We start from the raw sequence: 26,546 nt of genomic DNA, 5'->3' as shown, positions 1-26,546 counted from the left end.
TTGATTATGGCACTGGAGGTGTTCAAACGAGCTCAGGGAGAAAATATGATCCCTTCTTTTTTTTAAAGGCCAAAAGACTCTTTTCCAAAAGCAACACATTGATCCAGGAATAGCCACAAAATTTAGAGGGAAGAAGGTTTTCCGGACAAAGCAACCTGTGGCTTCCCACAGAAGTTTTAACACCACAATTCCACAAAGGGGAAGGGAATTTTGCCCCTGGATTTGTCAGTGAATTTTGAGGAAAGCTCTAATCTTTCCAGTTTTGGAACATGGATGTCTCTTTTTCCACTAGAAAATAAGGGAGAACTGACAAAGGTAGAGGGAAGAGCAATCCCACAGAGCACAAAATCTCTCCACGAAATTTTCCCTTATTCCCTACTCTATCCAGGGAAGAAAATGAGCAGCACAAATCACCAATTCCTGCTTTTATGGGAAGTTTTTCTCCTTCCTCTGACAGGGCATATGTTTTCCCCTCTCCAAGGAAAAATCCAGTTCATCCCTGAATGCTCTCATTTAGGGAAATGCTGGTTGTCATTAGCGGATGCTCTGGTGCCATGGAGATGGTGACAAACAACTGAATCAGCCGGAAAAAACCCGGAGTCACAAAAAGGGGAATGTGCTTCCAAAGGTTAAACGTGGCCCAGAGGTACATGAAGAACATTTATAGGATCTGGATATCACCAAGAAATAGGGTGCCCAGGGAAGTTGTGGATCCATGGAAGTGTCCAAGGCCAGGTTGGATGGTGCTTGGAGTTACCTGGGATAGTGGGTGAGTTTTAAGGCCCCTTCCAACCCAAATCATTCCAGCATTCTAATCATGGCATCCAAGCAGAGCAGGATAAAGTTTTTCAGGACAATCCCCGGCTGGCTGAGATGCTGGAAGCTCCTAAGCAGCACCTGCCTTGCTCTGATTTTCTGGGAGGTGAAACAGTTCATTTCCCACGGGAGAAAACAGCACCAATTTGCAGGATCATTTATCAGACCCAATGGGAAAAGCCAAGCCTCCAGAGGCTCCCAGTTTGGAGCTGAAATCCATATTCCAAAAATACATCCAGGCTGTGTCAACACCATGGTTTCTGGGCTGCAAAGACAAGCCATGACAAAATAATAAATTTCATCCCAAAGGATGCAAAGCTGTGGAAATTCCAACTTCCAGCAGACATGGAGCAGCAGGACACATCCAAATGGGAACCTTCCAGGGAAGAAAAGCACCTTTCAGGGAAGAAAGGGCTGAATTCCATCCCAACCTCCCCATTTTCTATTTGCTGCACTGAACTATAATAGGAATGTCCTGAATTTTCCTGTTTCTTCTCATTATCCAGTTCAAATGTTTTAAGGTGGCCTGAGGGATTCAGCATTTTATTCCAAAAGAACAAGGATAAGGATTCTGTCCTGCAGCCTGCCTGGATGTAACATCAGGATCACTCAGATCTGTGGGGATAATAAAACCTTCAGGCCAAGAAATCCCAAGGAAACAGGTTCCAGAGGAAAAAAGTAGTGGAAAATGCTCATTTAAGGTGACATTCCCATATTTACTAATGGCTATGAGCGAGCTGTACTGGGATATTTGCCACTGACTTCTGATGAAATGGCAAATGAAAAACAACAGGAAAACTTGAAGGCTCTAAATTACATCTTGTATCCTGTTTTCAGGGAAAAATTCCTATTGAGCTCAAAGCCAGCCCTGAAGAACCCACTTGTTTTAATTCTACACCAAGGGAACACGTAGGAACCAAAATCTCAGCTGGAAGGGAACAAAAAGCCAGGAATTTTCAGGCAATTCCACAGATCTTCAAAGAGGAGCTCAGAAGGCTCCTCAAAGAGAGGGATAAATGCCAATGGATGGGGCAGGATGAGGATTTTCAGGGATCTGCTGGAGCACAAGGGCAGTGAAGCAAGGATTTGAGTTGAAGAAGAAACTCCTGGATTAAGAGCCCAGGACAGAATTCCTGACAGTCTCTGCCTGCCATGCAGATTTCCAGCTCCTGCTGCAAGGAAGAGGAAAATAATCAAAAGCTTTTTTTATTTCATCTTTCCAAAGAGATCCAGAGGTAAGGAATCCGTGTGCCTTCCACTGGAAAGAGGGGAGAACAGAAAGAAAAGGAGGAAGAAGGAATGCCTGAAGGTACAGGGCTCATTTTTCCTGAAACTCTGTGGGAATTACTTCCTGTATCCAAAATCCCTGCTAGGGTCCAGCAGCATTTTTGTCCATATTTCAGGGCAAGATATTCCTCAGCAGGGCAAACCTTCCCATTTTTTACCAAAACCTGGAAGACCCTTCTAATTTCTTCCATTTTCAAAGTTCCAAGCTGGGTGGGTGCTGCACCTGGCAAATTTTCCAAGGATTTTTTCTCTGATTTCTCCCTAAAAATCCACACAATAAGGTATAGAAACACACCTAAATTAACAATGTCATGTATGAAATAACAAAAGTATCAGCTCCAAACTGGCCTGGAATGAAGAGCCTGATTGACTCCCATCTATCCCAGCAGGAATAAACATCCCAGCACTCTCTGCAGATCCCACAAAAGTCCATTTGTCACACTCCCCATGGCACAAAGGCCACTTTCATCTGCTCCCAATGCCCAAAAAACTCCAGCCCTGCAGCTCCAGGAGCAGATTAAAATGGTTTCACTCACCCCATCTCAACTGCTGCGTCTTTAACTGGAAATTCCTCAAACTCCAGGGCTCAATCCAGCTCAGGATGTTCTTATTCATCAGCTGGATCACTGTTGGGAGCAGAGGTGGAACCAAGGGTCATTTATTTGGGAAAGATGGAATGAGAGGGGAGGAAAAGCAGGGTGTAGGGTCCCTAGAATAAAGCTGTGTGGTCTAGGGGAAGTAAAAAGGTTTAATTCTCCCCCAAAAAAGTCTTCAGACAGGACAAGGATGTTTGGGACAGAAGAGAATTCCTGCTGCCTTAGGTCAAGGAAGTTTCATAAATGACAGCCAGGCCTGGGAATGACTGGAAGCTTCTCCAAACTCTTCTCCATCCAAAGCTGAGCAGCTTCCCAAGCTTTACACCCTCCAATTCGAACACTTCTCCTCCCTACATCCTTCCAGCTGCCTGGAAAAGACCCCCAAAAACCAGGATTATGCCACTTTAAGGAAAAATTTCTAAGGCACACAAGCCGTAAATCCTGATTTTGCAAATCCATACAATGATAGGGCAGCTCTGAAATCCAAGTGACCTCGTTTGGAGCAGCCAGCTCTCAATTAATTAACTTCCAAGGGGAGGGAGAGCAGAAGGAGCAGGACTGAGATTCCCACACAAAGTCCAAAAAAAACCCCTCAAGCAGAAGGGTTTTTTTCGGTTGCTCTAATTGTTTGTCCAGAGAATTTTAACAAAGTTTCCAAAACGTAGGAATTTTTTTACTCCTCACATTTTTGGTCATTGGGAGGAGCATTTCCACCCTTCTCACTTTCCCTCCTGGCACAGCACTTCCCCTAAATCCCATCATTGCACAACTGCCCCTCCCCAGCCCTCCGAAAAGGGAACGGGTGGACACAGCCCAGAGAAGCTTCCCTTTCTCAGCACCCTTTTCCCAGCAACCACAGAGGGATTTACAGCATTCCCTCTCTCCAGGATTCAGATCTGGCTGTGCAGGTAGCAGGCAAAAAGTGCCCAGTGTCTTAATTTAAATGGGAATTCGGGTCAAATCAGGATTTTTTTTAGGTCAGCACTGTCAAAGTCAGTACCTGCAGTACATAGTTCATATCCTTAAATCCCCGGTTTTGACCCTTCTGAGTAAAATTTTGGACAGCAGAGCTGCCAACTCCCAAATTTCCAATTTAAATTCCTACTCAAAGGGGGAATTTTATCCTGCTCCTTGCTGAAGGGTTTTGGCTGCAGAAATTCCAGGTTATTTGTATCATCTACCACGTAACAGATGCTTTTCCACATCTCTTGTCCCTGTTGGGCATTCCCGACCCCCTCAGCCATTCCCAGTCCAAGCTGGCACTGCTGGAATTTCCCCAGCAGCTTTAAGACCCCCGTGCAACTTTCATGACCCTGAAAACCAACACCTGGTACAACAAACACCTTCCCCCAGCTCAGGTTTCCAACTTGGAAAGCTTCTTCCAGCAGTGTCCACAGGATACACATTTCAGCCAAGCCAATGCCAGAATCACGGAGAGTCCGAAGCTTTCCAAGAGCCACTTCCCACAATTTCATTATCTCCCATTTAAGAATACTCAGCCTGACCACAAAAACTCGGATGCTTCTCCCTGTCCAGCCAGGAGGATGCAGCAACTCGTCCCCACTAAGTTTCATCCAGGGGGGAGATGAATATTCCCACCTTGAAATAGTCCTTTCCTTTAAAACCATTCCCCAGAGTTTTGATGCTTTCATTTCCCAGGGTTCTATATCCCACCTTGGTGAATTATTCCGTGATTTCCCACCTGGAGCAGGCTCTAAGGACCATGGCATGCACCAGGCTCGGCAATCCCCATTCCCATATTCCCAGTGCCAACTGAAGCCTGTCCCAAATGCACCAGCAGGTACTAATTCCCAGAATTGGGCACAGCGGGAATTCTGGCCGAGCAGCCTGGCAGCATCCCAGCTCCGAGATCTCGGAGCGACATTTCCCTTACTTTCATAAGGACATCTCACTTCTGCAGCTGCCTGCGATCCTAAATTTGGGAATTTTACGGCCACGGCTCAGCATCCGCCCGCGTTGCTCAAGTCAGGTACCGTTCCCTGCGGGAAGTAATAAAAGCTGGGAGCAAGAATCCCTGTGTCACACCCACACCGCAGCTTCTCCTCCCTGGACATCTCGCAGCACCGCTCCCGCCTCCCACCGCAGCATCCCGACTCCCGAACGGCGGCATCACCTTCACGCCTCGCACCTGCCCGGGCCAGGATGGCGGCTTTCCAGAGGCGCAGGTGGAATCCCACCGCTCCCCACGGGGCGCAGGCCACACGGAGCGGGGCCCTCCCGCCGGGAATGCTGCCCTTCCTGCGGGATCCAGACCCCTCGGGCAGCACGGGCCTGCAGCCCAGCGGGGCGGGGGGCGGCGGCGGGCGCTCCCCCGGCCCTGCCAGCGCCCTCCCGGCTCCCCCGCACCTGCCGCAGCGCCGGCCCCCGCTGCCGCGCCATTCCCAACGCCGTCCCTCACCTCGCTCCCGCTGCCGCCGCCTCGGAAGCGCCGCGGCCGCCGCCGCCTCCTCCATGCCGGGGGCCCTGCGGCCCCCGATTCTCCAACGCCGCCTCCGCCCTGCCGGGGCCGCCCCCGCCTCGCCGGGGCCGCCCACTGCGCCAACTGCGTAAGGGCCGCTACGCAACCTGCGGTCGCCACGGCAACCAGGGGTGCGGGGCGCGGCGGCGCCGCCTGGTGGCGCCCGGCGGTAGCGCCACGGGGCGGGGCAGTGCCGGGCCGGCCGCGATTCCAGCGGGGAATTCTCGGGGCGATCCAGGGAACCCCGCCTGCTGCGGGCAGAGGCCGCTCCTGGGCCGATCCTCACCTGCCCTACCCGTATTAACACGGAAAGATACCACTGGAATCACGGAAGGTTCCCACAGGAACCAATTCCCTTGGAAAAGACCTCCAGGACCACTGAGTCCAACCTGCGACAATCCCTGCCTTGTCACCCAGCCCGGAGCGCTGAGTGCCACATCCAGTCATTCGTTAAACACCTCCGGGGATGGAGACTCCACTACTTCCCTGGGCAGCCCCTTCTAGTGTATCATCACCCTTTCCATGAAGAAATTCCTTCTGGTGTCCGATCTGAACTTCCCGTGGCACAAGTTCGAGCCATTTCCTCTTGTCCTCTGCCTTGTTCCCTGGGAGCACAGCCCGGTTCCAACCTTCCTCCCCCTCAATCAGGGAATTCAGGGAGCAATAAAAAACTCCCCTCAGCCACACCTGGGGCTCTCCCAACATCCCTTCCCCTCTGGAAAACTACCCAGCACAGCACTGTGGTCTCCCTCATGGAGAGCACTCTGCTTTCCATGCCCAGCATGGAAAAGCAGGGCTTTCCTATCAGGAAAATATGTTCCTAATAAAGATGGAGAGAGCCTATTCACAAGGGTATGGAGTGACAGGAAAAGAAAGAATGGCTTCCCACTGACAGAGAGCAGGGTTAGATGGGATATTGGGAAGAAATTGTTAGACCCTGGAATGGATTTCACCAGGAAGCTGTGGCTGCCCCATCCCTGGAAGAGTCCCAGACCAGGCTGGACCAGCCTCGGAGTAACCTGGGACAGTGGAAGGTGTCCCTGCCTGTGGCAGGGGGGCTGGAACTGGGTGAGCTGTAAGGTCCCTTCCAACCAACCCCCTCTTCCCAAAAAACCCTTGTGAGGATGGACACACCACAACAACCATCCCCTTTGGGAGGAAGGACAGCGATTCCCTTTGAACACGGCAGCTGCCATCATCCAAGGACACAACTTAGATGCTCCTATTGCAAAAAAAGGCATTGAAAAATAGCAAAAAAAAAAAAAAAAAAATTGAAAAAAAAAAATCTCCGTCCCAGAAAAGCTGATCCAGCAGGGAATAGCAGCACATCCTCGCCTGCCCATTCCTCCTTAAAGCAAGTGGAGCAGCCTTCAAATGGTCTGCTGGGTGATATCACCATACCTGGGAAATAAAACAGCCTGACAGGGGCGGAAAAACATTCAGGAAAGGCTTTGAAGCTCCGGAATTCATTTGTGCCGAGGCCTTTGTATCCCGTTCCGGCAGAAAAATCCCCCTCACGCTCATTCCCAGTCCCTTTATCTTCCCAGACAGGTGCAAAGTGGCTCCGCTTTGGATGAAAAGCTGCTGCCAAATTTAGCATTCCAACAAATCGTTCCATCCAGCCTGTGGCACTTCCAAGGTCTCCCTTCGGCAAGATCCGCTCCCGGCTGGGCAGGCACCCCTGGAAGCCCCAAAACCTGGAGCAGACAGAGGGAAGAAGCTCAGGAAGACTGGAAATTATGATTTTATTCAGGGAAATAGAACCAGAAGCCATCCGAGGCTTTCCAAGGGGTGGGATAGAGCACATCCCAGCCCAGATCCTGCCAATTAAGGGACACAAGGCAATTAATCCGATATAGCTCAGGATTTCTGCCTTCCAGCAGCTCCAGCTGCCCGTTTCCAGCCTGGCTCCACTGAACTGCAAGGGCCAGACCACATTTATAGCCCAGCTCCAGGGTCAGGATTCATCCCAGTGACCTCCAGGGCTCCGTTCCCTGACTCCTGTATGGCAGTGGCACCATTTACAGGCAATTTCTGAATGTTTTGGATAAACTGGATGCCTTTTAAAGCATTAAGGGAAGGATTAATGCCCTCAGAAATCCCATTTTTTCCCCCGCTGTCATGACACGGAGGGCGGGTGGCGAAGCATTTAAGGGAATTAAGGAATTAATTTGAGCCTGTCACAAAAGACGTGATTTTCCCTGATTTTCACATGGATCTGTCCCCACCTCCAGCCTCTGGAGCAAATCCATTCATTTCAGAGCTTCCCAACCTGTGGGAAATGGTTGAGTCTGGGTTTAAATGCCTGGGGCAATGGTGTGGTGATGTACACACATTCCTGGGAATCCTACACCTTCAGAGGGATGTAAGGGAGAGTTAGAGCATCCCAGACATCCATCAGCTGGGTTATCCCTCTGGATAACCCAGGTGCAGTGTCTCCATCAGGGCATCACCAGCCATTTCACAAGGAAACCTCCAAAGGCCCCACTGGCTTAAGGAATTCCTAGTCCTTACTCACCTCTGGATGGATCTGTGTTCTTTGTGCTGGAACGACCAGGGAATATGAGGGAGAGGGAATTCTGTGGTGTTCTTCCAGCTGGAGCATCATTCCTCCACACATGGACATGGCTCGGAATTTTTCCACACCACAGCCTTGGAATTCTCCATATCAGCTCCCAGGAAAAGGCTGGACCACTGCAGGCAGCCTTGGAGCTCTGGAGATCCCTGGAATGTGCCAGGAAGGATTCAATCAACAAAGAGCCCATCCAGCTGGGTGTCCTGAAAAAAAAGCCAACAGATTCCAGGGTTAAGGATTCTCCTAAACCTAAAAGCAAACCAACCCCTCCCCCAGGGAATTTGGACAAGGAACAAGGCTCCAGGAATAGCTGGGAACATGGGAAGCTTTATATTATTATTCAGTTTGTTGTCATTGCCACCGCCCCCAGGCGCAGCACATCCAATCCCGCTGCTGCTCCGGAATCCTGCTCCTGTTGGGCTCCCAGTCGGAGTCAGACGCTCCGTTACTCCCAGGGTAACGAGCCCCTCTCCTCCTCCATCCCAACCCTGCCAATTTCCCTCAGCTGCTCCATTAGGATTACAATAAATCACAGGGAAATAGCCTGAACAGGGCTGGGAGTGCAACAGTCTGCCTGGAGCAGGCATTCCAGCATCCAGGTTATCCAAACCCCCTCCTCGCTCCCCAACCCCTGCAAACACCAGCCTGGGCTCCATCACCGGCACAGGCTGTTCCAGCTGGCTGAATTCCAGGGAGTGACAGCAGCAAGTGTCGTGGGAAGGTGCTTTTGTCCTTCTCAAAGGGGACAGGCCACCAGGGAAAGGTGGACAACAGCGTTATCCTGACATTTCCTCCAGAGGAAGAAATTCCAGCACCTCACTCACTGTGTCTCTAGGGAATATCAGTTACTGAAGAATTGAGGTTGGAAAAACCCTCCAAGATCACTCAGTCCAACTGTTCCAAGGCAACCACTAACCTATGTCCCCAAGTGCCACATCCACACAGGTTTTAAATCCCTCCTGGGATGGGGACTCCACCCCTGGAGCCTGTTCCAATGCCTGACAACCCTTTCCATGAAGGAGTTTTCCTCCATACCCAATCTAAACCTCCCCTGGCACAAGCCAAGGCTGCTCCCTCTGTGCAGCCGACCGTAATTCCACACCAAATTCCCACCAAACCACACAGTTGCCTGCCAAGATTTGGGAAGCGCTTTAAAAAACCACACCAGCAGGCATCCCTGTCCCCCATTCCCATGTCACCAAGCAGGAAGTGCCTGTGTTTGCTTCCATCCCCATGGTGGCTGTGCCTTCCCAGCCCTCCCTCCCTCCCTTCCCAGCGTGATTCCCGCCCGCGACTCTCTGGAGGCATCAGCCTCCATCACCTCCTACCAAAGCGCTGCTAATCCAGTGCCTCCAGACTGTTCCTGCTCCTCAAATCCTTCATTATCCCAGCAGATCTCCCCAGAAACCTGCTCTTCCCCGATGCCCCCCAAGCCAGCACCTCCTGGCTCAACCCTCCATGCAATTCCCAGCCCCTGGGAAGCTCCCAAAGCAGGGATGAGCAGCTGGCAGTGTTCCCCCAGCAGGAGCAGCTGCTGCAGCTCTGCAGAGAAACAGCATCACTCAAACCTTCACTGAAAATCATTCCCTAATGGAGAGGCTTCTCCTGCACTCTGGATGTTTGGAAAAATCTCCCCCTCCAGCTGCCTCAGCTTTCCATGGCTCCTCCAGCACCGGGAAGCAATCTGGGGGCCCCAGGCTGCTGTGCCCCCCCTGAGCCTGAATCCCTAAAAGCACTTAATTCAGAGGGGAGACATCCCAGTCAGAGCCAAACCTAGGGAGAGCTGGTCCAGGGATAAGCTGGAAGCCCAAATTCAGGCTCAGGCTGGCACACTGGAGGCTGTAATACCAGCCAAAGATAGGGCACAAATTGGGAAACCTCTGTCAGGCACCTGAAGGGATCAGACATGGAATTCTGGAATGGTTTGGGTTGAAAAGGGCCCTAAAGATTATCCCATTCCACCCCCTGCTGTGGGCAGGGACACTTCCCACTATCCCAGGTTGCTCCAAGGCTCCTCCAACCTAGTAATGAACACTTCCAGGGATGGGGCAGCCATAGCTTGTCTGGGAAATCCATTCAGGTGACTCACCACCAGAATGGGTTCCGGTGGAATCCACGGATTTCCCCTCCCCAGGGAAAAATTTCTTCCACAAATTCCCGAGGTGTGGGCAGCACCAGGTCCCACTGCTGGGAAAAAGGTCAGAGCAAGGCTGGCACATTCCCAGCTCCTTCCCTTGGGCACAGCTCTTCCCATTCCCACCTGCACAGGCTGGTGACCTGTCCCCTCCTTAGGAACCCCCTTTCCAGCCTCAAAGGCGCTTTCCTAGCGGGATCCCTCCCTTTTCCCAGAGGTTCCCACGCCGTGGGCTCACTCTTGGCACATAGTAAACACACCCGTGCACACATGGCTGGCTTTGGCTCCACAGAAAAAGCCTGGAAAGGATTTCTCCCACAGGTTGCATCCTGGAATTCGGCACAGCCCTCGCTGCTCACGATTCTAAGCACAAACTCCTCTTTCCAGCTGCTTTGCTAAATTGGTGCCAGAGCTAACTCTGGAAGCCAAGCCTCGGAGACTTGCTATCAATCCCGCCAGCACTTCCCCCTCCCAAGGACATTATCCAGCATTATCCAAGCTGTGACTCCTCAGCCCAGAAATTTCTCCCTGGGAAGGAGCCATTGCCATGGAAAAGGACCATTAAATAACAGTTCACTGGGGTTTCTCACCACTGCTCAGCAAAGCTCAGGGCATCTTCCTGCCTGGCAGCTCCAGGTGGCTTTTCCTTTGGGAAAAATGAGAGGATAAAGCAGTGCTCCAGGCTGTCGGGATATTTGCCAGCATCCTCCATGCTCCCCCTTGGACAAACCCATCTTTCCAAAGCTTTTTCGCCTCAGGTTGTGAAAGCCTCGTTGTTCTGCAGGGAATTAAAAACAAAAAGAATTGTGGAAATGAACCCTAAAGGCTTTGAGGGGAGGAAAATGCAATCCCCCGAGCTCCCCTGAGTCACAGGGATGTGCTTGCAGCCCTGGCAGCCGCTGGAATTCCCGGCTCCATCCCGGCCCTGGCTAATCCAGGTGCAATAACAACGTGTCATTTCCCTCATCTGCTTCACCCCCGCCAAAATTCCTTCATGTTATTCCTCCTCCCCGCCCACCTTTCAAATGCCCTTGGCTCCATCCTCCTTCGGGAGGAGAGCTCCAGCCCAGGAATGAATCAGGATTTTAGCAGGAGCTTTAGGGATGTGGGATGCCTTCACCCCCACAAGCAGGAGCGCTGGCCTTTTCCCAGGGCTCTGTGGCATGAACACAACTTCCCTGGCTGAGACTCCAAAGCCCAGGAATTTACCCCGAGGATGAGCTGCTTCCCGATTTCCAGGAGCCCGCTCACCTCCTGGGATGGGAACGGCTGCGGCAGGACAGGGAAATGTACGGATCAGCTGTGTTGTTCCTGTCAGTGCTCCAGGGAAGCAGTGTCGGCGAGCTCTCCCTCACCAGGCAGCACCTGCAGCCTCCCAGGCTCTCTGGAAGCCTGGAATGCTGCTGTCAGATGTGGGCACAGCACGGAGGACGCGGACGCTCCGTGGAGGATTCGATCCCTCCCCGCAGGCCACGTCTCTGGACATCAGTGGGATGCGACTGGAGAGCAGCAGCTGGAGCCAAGGCACTTGGATAATTTCATTAGGTCAAACCCCTCCCTCCTCTGCTTCCTCAGGATCCTGCTCTCGCTTCTGGAGGCAGGTGGACTGAACCAAGAGGTTTCCCATTAAGGATTCTTTCCTGGCTCTGCTGCTGGCTCCTTTCCCGCTCCTCACACCAGGCTGCAGAGCCATTCCCCACTTCTCCCGGACCTCAAAGCCTTGTCTAACCCACTTGGCTTCATCCCAGCTCCCAACTGCCGGAGGGGGAAGCTCAGCTCTCACCGGGAGACACGGCTGCCCGTGGAGATCCCAAATCCTCAATTGCAGCACAGCTCTTCCACAAAGGCCTGGCAGAGACCTTGGAATCACAGCCCAGCAGGCAGACGGGAGAGGGACCTCAGAGCAAAGCAGAGGCTGGAGACCAATAACTGGGAATAATTATCCTAAGGAGAAGTTCCCAGCTCCCTTCTGTACAAGTCCATGAAATACAGCAGGGAATTGTATCTTAATCCAGAGAGGAGGAGGCTCAGGGGGGTCCTTCTCCCTCTCCATGATTCCCTGATGGGGGTCAGGCTCTGCTCCCAGGGAGCAAGGACAAGACTCAAGTTGCCTCAGGGGAATTTCTCTTTGGATTTTAGGGAAAATTCCTTCATGGAAGGGTTGAATCAGGCTGTCCAGGGCAGTGGTGGAGTCCCCATTCCTGGTGGGATTTAAAAGCTGAGTGGATGGGGCATTTGGGGACATGGATTAATGGTGGCCATGGCAGAGGTGGGTGGCTGAACTCATTCTTGGAGGTCTTTTCCAGCCTGAACAACTCCTGAAGGAGAGGAACTGGAAAAGATCAGTCTGGGAAAAAAAAAAAAAAAAAAAAAAAGTGCAGCAGGCAGGAATGTGAGCAAACATCCCCTGTCCAAGCTTTGTCCAAGAATCCCTGGGAGAAGAGCGTGCTCTGATGTCAGGACTCTGTGCCACAGTGACAGGAGATGGGCACGATCCAGAGAGGCGAAAAGGGAAGCGGGAGAGGGTGTGCCAGGCAGGATCCGCCTCAGACACTTAATGAAGGAGAAAAGGACGGATGGTTGCTAAGGGAAATGGGACAGATGGCTGGCACCGGGAACTTGCTGACTCTCGGAGACTCCAAACTCTCTTTTTGGGAAATGGCAAGGCCGGGCAGGCAAGCACACAGCGGCCAAGCCCCGATGACCACTTCCCCTTCCCCCCACCCCGAGTGTCAGGACGGATCACGCCGGAGCGGAAAAGGTCACGGAGGCAGCGGGAGCCAAGGCTCATTTGTGCTTCTGCTCATCACCAGCGCTCCCCCCGCCTGCCCTCCATCCCTCCCCTTCTCCAGGGGTCACCAGCACCATCCCACAGGCAAATCCCAGCAGGCTCCAGGACAGTGACCGGGCTCCCAGAGAGGGAAAACCGCAGGATGCTGGCTCTGGAGCTGCTGTCTGTGAAATCTCATGGCTCCTGGACATGCTGTCTCCCAGATCCGTTTACACCTCTCCCTGACATTTAAAACCATCTGAGCCTTTTGGCTTCTGCTGCTGTCATCTCTGTGCCAGGGCCTTTCTGGCTCTAAAAAAAGGCTGGGAGTTGATTTCCCAGCAAACGCAGCCCTCCCAACAGGTCTCCAGGCACGGTGGAAGGGCAAGGGGAAAGGGGGAGAGGGCGGGAATCGCTGCTGCCACGGGGGCGGGAGACGTGCCAGGAGTCTGTCAGGTCCTGACGGCCACAAACAAGGCTCTGAAAGCAGGAGCTGGAAGAAAAGGGGGGAAAGAATCCCTTGGCAGCAAAGGTGGTGGAGCTCCAAAGCTGAGGCACACAGCACCGTGCAGCTCCAGGCTGGGATTTCAGGGATCCAACGGGAAGATCAGGGGGGTTTGGGGAACTTCTGCCCACCTCAGGCTGTTCCCAAGCACTGGGCATAAAACAGAGGGACTTGGGGAGGAAGCACCTGAAAGGTCTCCCAGAGAGCTGGAGAGGAACTCTGGACAAACTGGAGTGACAGGACAACGGGAATGGCTCCCCGCTGCCAGAGGGCCAGGTTAGATGGGATATTGGGAAAAACTTCCCTGTAAGGGGAGTGAGGCCCTGGAAGGGATTTACCCAAGGGGCTGTGGGTGCCCCATTCCTGGAAGTGTCCAAGGCCAGGCTGGCTGGGGTTTGGAGCAGCCTGGGATAATGGAAAATGTCCCTGCCCTTCCAACCCAAACTATTATGGGACTCTCTGAAGGGAAAGCTCTGGAAGCAACAATTATGTCTCCCCCATCCCACCTGTTCACAGGCATCTCTTGGAATGAAATCACCCCAAAATAGTCCAGTGCAGTCCAAAAAGGACCCCAAAAAGTCCACTGCAGATCCCAAAATTCAGTGACCAAGAGCCCATAGTGAACCTTCACTGGGCACTCATTCCCAGCAATCCCACATCCTACACAACCTGGGGGAAGTCCTGAGCAGCAAGGACAGGATCATCCACTCCCCAGGATTGCTCTGCTCCTGCTGCCAAGAGGAGGAGGAGGGATTTGCTCCAGCCACCTCGGCACTGCACAGCTCCAGCCACACAGCACCTCCACAGCCCTGCCAGGAGCAGCCAGTGCCATGGAAAACATGGAAATCCCTGGATGCTACAGAATCCAAGGATCACAAAAGAGTTAGTATTGGAAGGGGCCTTAAAGATGACTGAATTCCAGCTCCCTGCCATGGGCAGGGACACCTTCCACTATCCTAGTTTGCTCCAAGCCCTCTTCAACCTGGCCTAGAGCACTTCCAGGGATGGAGCACCCACAGCTTCTCTGGGAAAAAATACAATCTCTGGGCAGCTGATGCTCCACAGAAGGATGGAAGGACACCGGACATGCCACCATCACCCTCTGGACTTCCTTTGGGCCACCAGAGATTCCCAGGAAGGGAAGAAGATGAGGAGAAGTGCCAGTGCCAGCTGGGATTTGCTCTTCCAGCCCATTCCTCTGGCTGTGTGGGCAGCTCCATCTTGGAGCCACATTCCAAGGAGCTGCTGGGAGCAGCAGCTCCTGGATTCCGTGCCAAGCTGCCACTGGCTGCTGTTGAGATAAACCCACACAAACAAACAGATGCCTGGAGGAGCCAGGAAGATTTGGAATACAGCAGCATGGATGGGCTGTCCCAAGGCTGGCCGCTCTCCAGCTTGTCCCTCCCGGTGATCCCGGTATTCAGAGCTGTCACCGAGCACAGATTGGCCCAGTCCCTCAGAGCACCAGGGAGTTTTCCAGGGGGTCACACCCCCTCCTCTTTGCCAGCAGCTCCAGTTAAATTCCCACGCAGTGGGAATGCCCAGGGATTGGGTGGTAGGGGTTGTAGGGAGCATCCATCTCTGTGTAAGGAGGATTCTGGCTCTCCTGGAGCCAAGGGAACAAACCCCATGGACACCATATCCTTGTCCCATCCCCATTCCTGACTGGTGGAATCTGTGGGAGCAAGGCCAGATGGATTTGTGTCACCCAGGCCACTTCCAAGTAGGGCACAAAGCTGAAGTCCCTCATCCCAAGACACTGACACTGAACAACTCCCAGGAACAAAACTGCCTTAACACTCAAACTAAGTATTCCAGGAGATCCTGATCCCACACACATGGCCAACACTAAACACAGACCCTAAAATACCCAAGGATGCTCTCCCAAACTTTTTAAACCCTTTGCTTTCCTCTGCATCCACAAGGAATTCCATGCCCTCTGTCCCTCCTGCCAGGTGCTAATGAGGGTTTCCCTTCCCCTCAAACAGCAAATCCCCCTTTCTGGGGGAAGAAGGTCAAGGATGTGTGCCATGGACACATCCTTGTCCCATCCCCATTCCTGACTGGTGGAATCTGTGGGAGCAAGGTCAGATGGATTTGTGTCACCCAGGCCACTTCCAAGGAGGGCACAAAGCTGAAGTCCCTCATCCCAAGACACTGACACTGAACGTCTCCCAGGAACAAAACTGCCTTAAAATTCAAGGGAAGTATTCCAGGAGAGCCTGGTCCCGCACACATGGCCAACACTAAACACAGACCCTAAAAAACCCAAGGATGCTCTCCCAAACTTGGCTTTCCTCTGCATCCACAAGGAATTCCATGCCCTCTGTCCCTCCTGCCAGGTGCTAATGAGGGTTTCCCTTCCCCTCAGGCAGCAAATCCCTGTTTCTGGGGGCAGAGGGCCAAGGATGTGCGCCGTGGCCACCCCTGGCAGGCACGGAGCCAGGGACACGCCGGCATTCCAGATGTCCGGCTGCCGGCACAGTGACTCCGGCTGCGCCAGGGCTGTCCTGCAAATGAGCCCGGCAAGACACAAAGAGCTTGATTTCCCAAATTAAGCTGCTGGAATTACTCATCCCAAAATCAGCAGCATCAGCTGCTCGCCGTGACACTAATTACGCGCAGCCACTGCCCGGTGCTGCTTCCCACTCATCCCAGCGCATCCCTACTACAGGCATTCCCAAGGCATGCAGCAGTGGAAAGTCAAGAAGGAATTATTTTAAACCAAAAAAAGATGGATTTAGAGGGGATATTGAGGAGAAATCCATCCTTGTGAGGGTGGGAAGGCTCTGGCACAGGGTGTCCAGAGAAGTTGTGGCTGTTCCTGGATCCCTGGAAGTGTCCAAGGCCAGCTTGGATGGGGCTTGGAGCAGCCTGGGATAGTGGAAGGAGATGATCTTTAAAGTCCCTTCCCACCCAAACCATTCCAGAATTCTTCCAGCAGAAGTGCCACCAGCCTGGGACGTGGAATAGGCACAAGGTGACAGGAGAAGCTGGGAGAGCTCCAGCTCTTTCCACTGCTGGACACGGTGAGGACACAGCTGGGAGCCCCCTGGAGCAGCCATGGATCAGGGGGAGGCTGGGCTGGAGCAGCAGCTCCAGGGAATCGCGTCACCAACGCAGAGCGGAGCTTTACAGGAGCCTCTCCTTGAAATGTTTTTTGCTGGATCACCAGCCCGGCTTTCAGGGACACTGACTCATCCTCAGGAGTGCTCTTGCTGCTGGTTGCGCTCCGGATCAGGCAGCAATTCCTGACACACCTCCCAGCTATGGGGGGAGCATCCCTGAATCTGCCAGCTGGATTCTTCTCCGTGACAGGGGCCAGCTGGGATACCCAGAGTCAGGGAGCCATGGAGTGGTTTGGGTTGGAAGGGACCTTAAGGCTCATCCAGTGCCACCCCTGCCATGGGCAGGGACACTTTCCACTATCCCAGGTTGCTCCAAGTCTTGTCCAGCCTGGCCTTGGACACTTCCAGGGATCCAGGGGCAGCCAGAGCTTCTCTGGGAAATCCATTCCAGGGTCTCACCGCCCCCACAGAGAAAAATTCCTTCCCAATCTCCAATCTATACAGGTGCTCAGGCTGTGGAACACATTCCCCCTTGTCCTGTCACTCCAAAGTCCCTCCCCAGCTCTTGGAGACACTTTAGGCACTGGAGGGGGTTCTATGGCCTCCCTTGTGCCTTCCCTTCTCCAGGCTGGACACCCCCAGCTCTCCCAGCCTGTGTCCATCCATCTGGCATCTCCATGGCCTCCTCTGTCCTCTCTCCAGCAGCTCCACATCCTCCTTATAGTGAAGGCACCCAGAGCTGGACACAGCATTCCAGGTGGGATCTCACCAGAGCAGGAGAGAGGGGGAAAATCCCCTCCCTGAACCTGCTGGCCATGCCAGGGAAAAATTTATGTGGGAAGAAAATGGAGGAAAAATCCTGGTCCATTGCCCAAGGCCCCCCCGTGCTGCAGACACAATCTGGGAAGTAACTCACCTTCTCCCAAAGCACTTCCAGCAGCTCCAGAGCCCCAGCCTGCATCCATCCCAGCAGCACAGCAAGGAGCTCACCGGGACTTCCAAAGGCCTGGCAGCCTCCCTTAATTCCCCTTTTATCCCACCTCTGCTCCAGCTGTGAGGCTGATGGGCAGCACCTGGGATGAGCAGGGAGGGAAAACAGGAAAAGCTTTTACCAAGGGCAGAACCCCAGCATCTCAGGAATTAAAAGTGTTTTGGGAGCCTCCCACTGTTTCTGGCCTGTCCATCCAAACCTGACAATGCCATGCTTTCCACCTCCTCAGTTTCCTGGCGATAATGGGCCCATCCATCCTCCCCTCCCACTCAGGGGTGTCCAAATCCCCTTCCCGATCTCCAGGCCCCAGCCCCGCGTGGGTGCAGCTCCAGAGGCTCTAATGAGGGAGCTCATTTACTGTGACCTAAATATTCCCTGTGCTCTGCCTGCCTGCCTCGGCACCTCCCTCACCCATGGAACAGGAGTGGGATTTCTGCAGGGGAAGAGGGTCAGCATCTCCCCATCCCAGGGTTTTTCCAGCCATCCCTCTCTCTGCTCCCTGCACGAGCTCCCTGTTTGGGGCAGCCCCAGATTCTCCTCCTTTCCACACCCCTTTTTCCCTCTGGGAAGCAATCCCAAGGGAAGGAAGGGCTGGCACTGCTGGCAGCCACCCCATCCCATGCCCAGCAGTGCTCCAGGAGTGGGACAATCCCATCAGGGAGCTTCCTCCCTGTGGAAACCACGGCCAGCAAGGAACAATGGATGGGGTGACTGCGGTAGAATATTCCAGCACAACCAAGCTCTCTTCCTGCTTTTCCAAGGCTGTTTCCCTTGGGAATTCACAGCTAATTTAGCCAGAGGTCGGGCTCCCTGGGCCTGGGCTGAGGGAGGATGCAAATGGGACAGGTTGCTATAAAAAGCCACCAGCAGCTGCTTTTTTTGGAAGTCAGGTATTGATTTTTCCTTGTGGAGCTCTGACTGGAGGGCACAGCATGGAATGGGGGTGGGACCCTTTCCCGAATAACAGAGCTGGGAGTGATCCCAATGGTGGCACATCCCACTTGGATCAGGTGCCAGAGGTGATGAGCAAAGCACAACCCCACCACTGGTTACCAAAAACGACCCCAATCCCGCACCTGCTCCCTCCTTTCCAGACATCCCTGTGATACTGCCAGGCCCAAGAGGGATTCCTGGATGTTCCCACCACTTTAGGGACATCTCCCATGGAGGAGCAGCAAGCTGCTGGGCTGGGGACACGGTGCCATCCATGGAAAGCTGTCTGGAAGCGCAGCTGCAGCTGCCCTGAGGGTCCTGGATGTTCCCATTCCTCCTCTCTCCCTCTCATTTTCAATACCTTTGCCAGCAAAAGGAAAAATAAAGGAATTGCTGCTCGCAGCAGAAGTGATTTTCCACTCCCGCCTCTCTCCCACACTCGGATCAGCCAGGACCGTGGCCTGAAATCACATTCCATGCATTAACATCAATCCTTCCCAGAACCCCCCCATGCCGGCGGCGCTCCGGGATTTTCCGGGATGTTGGGTGGCTCTGTGCGGACAGCGGGCCCCGCTGGCGGTGTTCCCGTGCCAGGGGGGCCGGGATTGCGGCCCCGTCCCATCCCGGGTGGTTGCAGGAACGGGGAGATCCGTTCCACCCCGGAATTCCCGTCGCCCCGTGTTTCCCGGGATGCTGGGGCGCTCCGTGCCCGGGCCGTGCCCCGGGGCTCTCCCGCGCATCCCGGGCCTCTCCCGGTAGTTCTCCCCGGGAGCCACGAGGAGGAGCTTTCAGACCGCACCGCCGCATCCCGGGGCTCCCGGCGCATCCCGCTGCATCCCAGTGCTCCCTCTTCCCAGACATCCCAGTGCTCCTGGAGCACCCCTGGACCCCAAGGGATCCTGATGCTTCCAGACCTCCCGGTCATCCCATCTGTTCTCAGCGTTCCCGGTGTTCCTGGAGCATCCCTGTGCTCCAAAGAGACCCAGTTCCAATGCATCCCAATGCTTGCAGTGCATTCCAGTGTTCCCTCTGTTCCCAGAGCTCCCAGTGCTCTTGGAGCATCCCTCTCATGGATCCTCATGCTCCCAGTGCTCCCAGTAAACCCCTCTGTTCCCAGGGTTCTCCGTGCTCCTGGTGCATCCCAATGTTCCTGGTGCGTTCCAGTGCTCCCACCATTCCCAGTGCTCCCAGTGCATCCTGGTGCTCTTCCCAGGGATCCTGATGTTTCCAGTGCATCCCAATAGTCCTGTCCCTCCCAGTGCACCCGGAGTTCCTCATGCTCCCATCCCAGCAGTCCCAGTGCTCCTGGTTCCACTGGTTCCCCTTGGCCCTCCACGGCCACTCCCAGGGCTGCATTCCAGGGATTCCATTCCCCAGCTCCATTCTCCCACCTCGGGACCCACATCTCATTCCTGTGGAAAGGCACTCAGGAAGAGCTGGATTCAGAATGGGATTTTACCACAGTTCTCCAGAAGCTTTTCCAGCTCCTTCTGCCTCGTGCTGCTGCCCTGGGGTTTCCACATGGATATCTCCTGTGTGCTGGGATAGTGACCCATCCCGTTCTTTCCCACTCCTTCTCATCCCATCTTATTCTTTCCCATCCTTCCCCTTCCCATCCCACCCCATATCCCATCTCATCCCTGGTGAGAGTGTTGGCATGCGGGAAGTGATGGGAGCGTCTCCAAGATGGGCGCCAGCATTCCTGCTCCTGTCCAGCTCCAACCATCCCATCTCTCCCTGGGATTTGCACTTCCAGCTCCTCCAGGATGGATGCCCATCCCATTCCTGCTGGCAGCCGGGCTGTGGGATCCTCCCTGGCAGCGCCGGTGGAGCCGTTCTAAATCCGGCACCTGGGATTGGGGTGGGAGGATTTGCGTCAGCCGGTGACACTCGGCTGAGGAGGGGGATCCCGGCAGGATGAGTCACACAGGGAGGAGTTCCCCGGAGCAGGATGGGGCCCACAAGGGGTGAGACACTCAGGATGAGCTTGGAAGGAAGGGGAAGAGGAGCCTTTCCTGTTCCTGGAGGAAAGTCAGGCTGGGATTGTGGGATATGGCATCCTCCTGCCTCCTTCCCGCAGCCCCCTGGGATGGGGAGACTCCCTGGAGCCCAGCAGGGCTGAGCCAGCATCAGTGCTTCCCTCTGCACTTCCCAATTGGAATAACCTGCCCTGGGTGTGTTCCTGCTGGACATGAGGGAGTGGGAGCTCATCCACATTTGGAACCCCAAAACACCAGCAGTGGATGGGAGACCCTCGGTGTTTGGGGCTCCTCAGATGGGCACAGCCATCATATCCCATCCCATCCCATCCCATCCCATCCCATCCCATCCCATCCCATCCCATCCCATCCCATTCTTTTCTCATCCTATTCCATCCCATTCTTTCCCATTACTTCTCATCTGTTCCTGTTCTTTCACATGCCATTCCTTTCAATTGCATTCCTTCCCATTCATTCCCATTCCTCCCCACTCCATCTCCTACACTCCCATCCCTCCCCATCCCATGTCATCCACTTCCATCTGTTCCTAACCTATCCCACCCTATTCCTGCCCCTTATCCCATCCCATCCCATCCCATCCCATCCCATCCCATCCCATCCCTCTCCCACTCCCCTGGGAAGGATTCCCTCCAAGTGTGGGCAGAGGCCACAAATGAGGGCAAGACCCAGCAGACCCCAATTAAGTGCTGGCACTGTCCCAACTCCTCCCATCCGAGCCTGGAGTGCCTCCATGCCCAGAGAATTCCCTGCAGGAAAGCAGGAGGAGCAAATTCTCCCACTGGTCTAATCCCTCCCAATGTCCTCCTCCGGCTCTTGTCTCCACTTCCCAATAAAGCCCCTGTTGAACATCACAGACACACCCCAGCCACAGGGATAGCTCTGGAGCCTCTGGAACACCAAGACCTCCCTCTCCTTCCTTGGAAAGGAATCAGGAAGAGCGACAGGCGCTGCCGGAGCGCTGCAAATGCTCACCCAGGCAATGAAATGGCCCGTTCCCAAAATACCCACCAGGATCACACATCCAGGGAAGGCAGCAGGTGCTCGACAGCACTAGCAGGATCCTGCTGCCTTCCAAATCCTTTTTGGGAATTCAGACAGCCTGCTGTGCCATGGAATGTCTCCATATCCATGTGGGAATAGCGGGTAGGGGCAGGAGAGCGGGTTCATCGTCCCGGTGCTCCCTGCCGCGGCAGGAATTGCTTTCCCGCACTGCGCTGGAGCATCGGGAAGCCCATCTGGCGCTGCCCGTGCCAGGAGCTGGGAATTTGTGGAGCGTGCCGGAGGTGGCCGGTGCCGGACATCTGCTCCCGGCCTCAGGGAGCGCGGGAGCGGGAGGGGAGCGGCAGCGGTGCGTGACTCCGGAGCCGCGGGCTGCTGGAAGCGTGCAGGGAGCTGACAGTCCCAACATCTGCCAGCAGCTGGCACGGAGCCGCAGCTCTCCCCATCCAACACAGCATTCCTGGGATGGCTGCTGTGCTTGCATCAGGGCTGAGCACTGGCGACTCAGGATGGAGCAGGTCCTTTTCCGAGGAGCCTTTTCCAGTGTGCCCTTTCCCACTGCAGGACACGAATCCTCCCATCCCACTAAATCGGGTGCTAGAGGCTCTGGTGATGGTGTTGAGGAGGGATCAGATGGGATTGGGATTGCTGTGTAACATCTTTTTGGAGGAGAGGATGGGATGAAGTTTCTGTTGCCCTGTGAGGTTGTGGGAAGCCCTGGCACAGGCTGCCCAGAGAAGCTGTGGCAGCTCCATGCCTGGAAGTGTTCCAGGACAGCTTGGATTGGGCTTGGAGCAAGTGGAAGGCGTCCCTGCCTGTGGCAGGGGGCTGGAATGAGATGAGGCTTAAGACCCTCTCCACCCCAACCATTCCAGAATTCCATGGTCTTCAGCTGTGCTGCTCACGCTGAGAAACTGGCCCCTTCCCAAGCAGCCAGAGATCCCGGAATCCCGGAATGGTTGGGGTTGGAAGCGACCTTAAGACTCATCTCTGTCCCTGATTACATGGGAGCTGTTAGAGGGCTTTGGCACAAGCTGTTCCCAACAATCCTCGGCCATTAAATCCCTTCTCCCAGCCATTAAGTGCCTCCACGAGCAGCTGTTTATCTCCAGGCCGGGATGTCAGGTGGGTTCCCACCTTGGCTCTTCCTGTAGCTGGCATGGGATCAGCCTCCCTCCTCCCTGCTTCTCCCACCCCCTGATCCTGCCTTTCTGCATCCATCAGAGGCAGGTGCTGGAGGCTTTTCCAGCTGGATTTGCTGCAGCACTCGTGGGGCTGGACTTTGCTCCGGCGCCTGCGGCAGGACGGAGATGTTTGGATAACAAGCGGATGTGGCAGTGCTGGCCATGGATCATCACCCCTGTGCCATCGCCTTCCTGCGCTCCTCCACCCCTGGCTTGCCATGAATTCCCAGCATTCCTGGTTTTCCCAGAGTCCTTGGTGCAGCCAGAGTTTTTTGGTTTATTCAAGCAGCGCTCACCCCGTTTCCCTGCCCAGACCAGGCTGATGGGGCTCTGTGGAATTTTCTCCCATGTGCCAGGTTTTGGTGCCCACTGGATGAGGATTGGGTATGGCTGTATCTTGGCATCACCCTGGGACTGTGGGATCCCGTTTCCAGATGGAATCTTTTCTGGAGCTTTTTTTCCTCCAGGCTATTTCTGCCCCCCCTGCTGCTGCCTTCAGAGGGAAAATCCAGGCTTCTCCCAAGGCTTTGGAAGGAGGGTTCACCCCAAAATATGTCTGGGGAGGCAACAAGTCTGAGGTGGCTGTACAAAGATTCCCAGGTGTGGGAGAAATCCATGGAGCTGCTGGTCAGGGCAATGGGTGCAACAGGAATGTCTCTCTCCAGCCCTTTCCTATCTGATATTCAGGCAGATCCTTCATTTTCTATCTCTATCTGATTTTTCCTGATCCCACTGACCTCATCCCTGCCCTCACAGCCATAAGAATCAAAACTGCTCGTCATCCATCCATCCATCCATCCATCCATCCATCTGATGCAGGAATGATTTATCCCTAATTGTACAGTGACTCGACCTTTCCATCCTCCTAAAAAAACCCCGGAGAGGCACTTTGGGAGCTCCTGAGGAGCCGGAGAGCTCGGCTAATAGAGGTCACCACTCATTACGGAGCCGTGCTCCACAAATTATCCAACATCAGGATGCAGAGAGCGGTGGTTTCGGATGCTCTGAGAGCTCCTGGCTCCATGTTGGCAGCACCAGAGCACTTTGGAATGGGCAGGGAAAGGGCAGTGCCTGCGCTGTTCCTCCCCTGGCCAGAGTGTCCAAGGGCAGCTTCTTCCAGCTCTGCCTTTCCCAGGCATCGACCGCCGGCGCTCATGAAAAAAAGATGATCCAAGGCTGGCGCTGAAGGGCTGGGAAAGCAGCGGGTGGGAGGATGGGGTTCAACAGGATTTCAAAGGGGGGAAGAACCACTCCCGGGCTGTGTCCCAGCATGGCTCTTCCCCTGGCAGCACCTGGAATGCAGAGCGGGATCATCCAGACATCCTATGTCACCATTCCCAGCTTCCCCTGGGACAGCATTCCGTGTGCTGGGAGCACCAATCACTCCCAAACCCCTTCCCGGCTGGTTCCAGCCTTCCCAGTCAGGATCCAAAGGCACAGCGGGGACTCTGGGAGTCGGGCCCTGCTGAGTCAGGGCAGCGGGGCTGGAGCGACTCCATCGATCGAAACCTGATCCCAAATTGGCTGCGCAGAAGGACCCCGGCACGACCTGGCTGTGAGCTGCAGGAAGGACAAACCCTCCCGTCTCCGCAGGATTTTGGGAGGCAGGATCCACGCATCCCTAGCCCAAGCTCTCTGCAGAGTCTCCTGGTTCCGCACGGGGTTCTCCTGCATCCCGTGGCTGCCGCGGGCTCGGAGCCAGCAGGAAGGATCCTGTGGCGCAGCCTCGGATCCCGTCTCACCTGCCGAGCAGCTGCTCCCAGGGGCAAAGTCCACAGCGCGACCTTCAGCCTCCACCTGCCGCCTTTCCCGCCTTTCCCGCCTTTCCTCGGGGCTTTCTGGGCACCCTGGTGATGCCAGAGGGCCCAGAGCTTCCCTCCCTGTTCCAGCAGCCAGGTCATCCCCGTGGAGCCAGGGGTGACGAACACTGGGAAGGCAGCGGCCTCCAGGATGGCAGAGAGCTCAGCCAAAATTATCCCCAAAAGACAAAGAACATTGGGAAGCTGAGGTTTATCTACACCTCAAACCGGACCATGTGACAACATGGATGAGGTGGCAGGAGGACAGGGAATACGTGACATCTCCCATGGTCATCCACCCTGGCTTGTATCTCTCCATCCCCAGCATTCCATGTGAATTATAATCCATGTTCCTGGTTCCAATTCTTTTGTTCTTTTAATACTTTTCTGCCTGGGTAGAAGAGCAGGAATAAATTCATTGGATGGAGAGTGCAGCTCCAGGGCTGGATGGGTGATCTCCCAGCTCTGTGCTGGAGCATCCCAAGATCTCCACCCAGATTCCTGGTGGCTTTAGGCTCAAACTGGAAGACCCTAAAATTCCCAGCGTGCCTTTTTTGGGAGCCACCACACCTTGGCCCCGCCCAGGGACACGCTGGCGTGCCACAGGCATGGAAAACTCCAGCAGCTCCAAAGGGCTGGAGGCACGCAGAGCAAACAGGGAGGATGTGCCCAGGGCAAACAGCGCCGGGAGTGTCCCTTGGAGCCGCTGGCAAATGTGGCGCCGACCGGCTCTGCCACACGACGGATGCTCCCTCCGTAATTAAAATATCCAGAGGACACTCAGTCGTCACCGGGATAATTATTCCCATTCAGCGAGGGAGGCCTGGCTGGGGTTCTGCTGCATTCCCCGCTCCCCACTGCCCCCACGGGTGGGCTTCCAGCCTTGCCCGCGGATCCACAGCCCGCGGAGCCGCTGCGCTGCTCATCCACGGGCCAGCGAGCTTGTCCATCATTCATCCACTCACTCATGGAATAACGCACGGGAGGATGAGCATCCCCCCGGAGCCAATCCCCGCCGCTCGCCTTCCCGTGCCCCCTGGGGGCCTCTCCCGGGATGCGCGCCGGGAGGCGCCCGGGGCAGCTCGGCGGGTCCCGCCGGGCCGCCGGACCGGTTCTGCCCCGCGCTGTGTTTGCACAGAGAAGGCAAACACGGCCCTGCTTCCGCAGCGCCGGGAGCGGCGGAGCGGGAATACGGAGCGATGGGAACAATGGGAGCAGCAGCCGGGTGCCGCTGCCGGCTCATTAACATCTTTATTAGCTGTGACAAGCGCCGGGTCACCGCCCGCTCATGTCCGACTTGAGGGACAGTTCGCTTCCTAACCCCCTGTAATTGCTCCTGTTAGGCTCCGAAAATTTCCTCGTTTTCCATGGAATTACCCCGGGCTTGGCCTCGGCCCGGAGATTAATTTGGATAAACAGCTCCAGCGAGGGGTAATAAATACAAAGGGAAAGGTTCTCTCCGTTGGGTGGGGAGGGAGAAGAGGAAATATCCATTCTCTCCCCCCAAAAAGAGGGGAAATGAGGAGAAAGGAGTGGAATGACTCCTTCTGGAGCAGCCAAGCAGCAGAATGTGCCTTTTCCAGGGAGTCCTGGGCGGGCACTTGGGAGACATCCTGGAGACACACCGAAGTATCTTCCTGCCCAGCAGGGCCATGATGGTTTGGGATTTGGTGTGCCCAGGGATTTAGAAAGGCAGGGGCTTCAGGCATCCAGGGCTTTAGGATGGTAGGGACTCAGATATCCAAGGATCTGGGAATGCAAGTGTCTCTAGGGGCACCTAGAGTTGGGAATGGCAGCAGTTTGGGCACCCAGGGGATTGGGGCACCCAGGAATCCGGAATGGCAGCGACTCAGGTTACCCAAGGGTTTGGGGCACCGGGGACTCACAGGGCCCCATTTTGGGCCAACTTCCTCCTTCCACGCTGGCCTGGGAGGAAGGAGAAGCCTCCGGGGCGGGAGCCGGGGCGCGGCGGGCGTCGGAGGCTCACGCGTGGCCCTGGGCGAGCGCCGGGCCCGTGACTCAGCAGCGCTCCCCGCCCACCGGCCCCGCTGGAAGTGACGGCGGGAGCGGCTGAGTGGGAGCGGGAGGTTACGGAGCTGCCGGGCTGTCTGTGCCTGCGGGGATGGGGATTTCAGAGCTCGCCGGAGTGTGTGGGAAGCGAGCGGAGAGGAGCGGAGTGAAAGCCAGGGCCGCTGCCAAGGGCTCCATGAGAAGATTCCCACGACAGGGGCAGAAATCGTTGCGAAATCAAAACAAAGCTCCGTAGCCGCGGGAAGATGCTCTGCCAGCCCTGGAGCACGGAGGGGCAGAGAGGCGCCCTTTTCCCAGCCCATGGGGAGTGCCAGGAAGGCTGGCAGCAGGCTGGCACCACTCCCCCTCACTGGAAGAGCTCTGCCAGCGTGCACGTGCC

At 55.1% G+C, this 26,546-nt stretch overlaps 1 protein-coding gene and 1 long non-coding RNA gene across 5 annotated transcripts in view; both read right to left on the bottom strand.

Moving 5' to 3' along the window:
• Positions 1-5,277, bottom strand: part of DAGLA (diacylglycerol lipase alpha) — a 56,687-nt gene extending 51,410 nt beyond the window's left edge. The window contains exons 1-2 of one of the 4 annotated variants that reach the window (XM_077179686.1): positions 5,119-5,277; positions 2,640-2,729 (exon numbers count right to left, since the gene is read on the bottom strand). The gene's annotated coding sequence lies outside the window, so the exon portion shown is untranslated. Of the gene's footprint in view, positions 1-2,639; positions 2,730-4,593; positions 4,656-4,833; positions 5,021-5,118 lie in introns of those variants that run through there. The other 3 variants (XM_077179687.1, XM_077179688.1, XM_077179689.1) reach the window with 3 other exon arrangements.
• Positions 5,278-6,521: 1,244 nt separating this feature from the next.
• LOC143694211 (uncharacterized) lies at positions 6,522-20,331 on the bottom strand. The gene is made up of 6 exons (XR_013182564.1): positions 18,298-20,331; positions 17,147-17,303; positions 11,139-12,234; positions 10,478-10,665; positions 7,697-7,956; positions 6,522-6,875 (listed from the first exon to the last, which is right to left on the bottom strand). It is a non-coding gene; the product is annotated as an uncharacterized LOC143694211 (long non-coding RNA).
• Between the last annotated feature and the right edge of the window lie 6,215 nt (positions 20,332-26,546).

The sequence above is a fragment of the Agelaius phoeniceus genome, chromosome 6, assembly GCF_051311805.1.
Source record: "Agelaius phoeniceus isolate bAgePho1 chromosome 6, bAgePho1.hap1, whole genome shotgun sequence".
In the NCBI taxonomy this organism is placed as follows: domain Eukaryota; kingdom Metazoa; phylum Chordata; class Aves; order Passeriformes; family Icteridae; genus Agelaius; species Agelaius phoeniceus.
The sequence above is the reverse complement of the archived record's forward strand: the minus strand, read 5'-3'. Positions and strand labels throughout refer to the sequence as shown.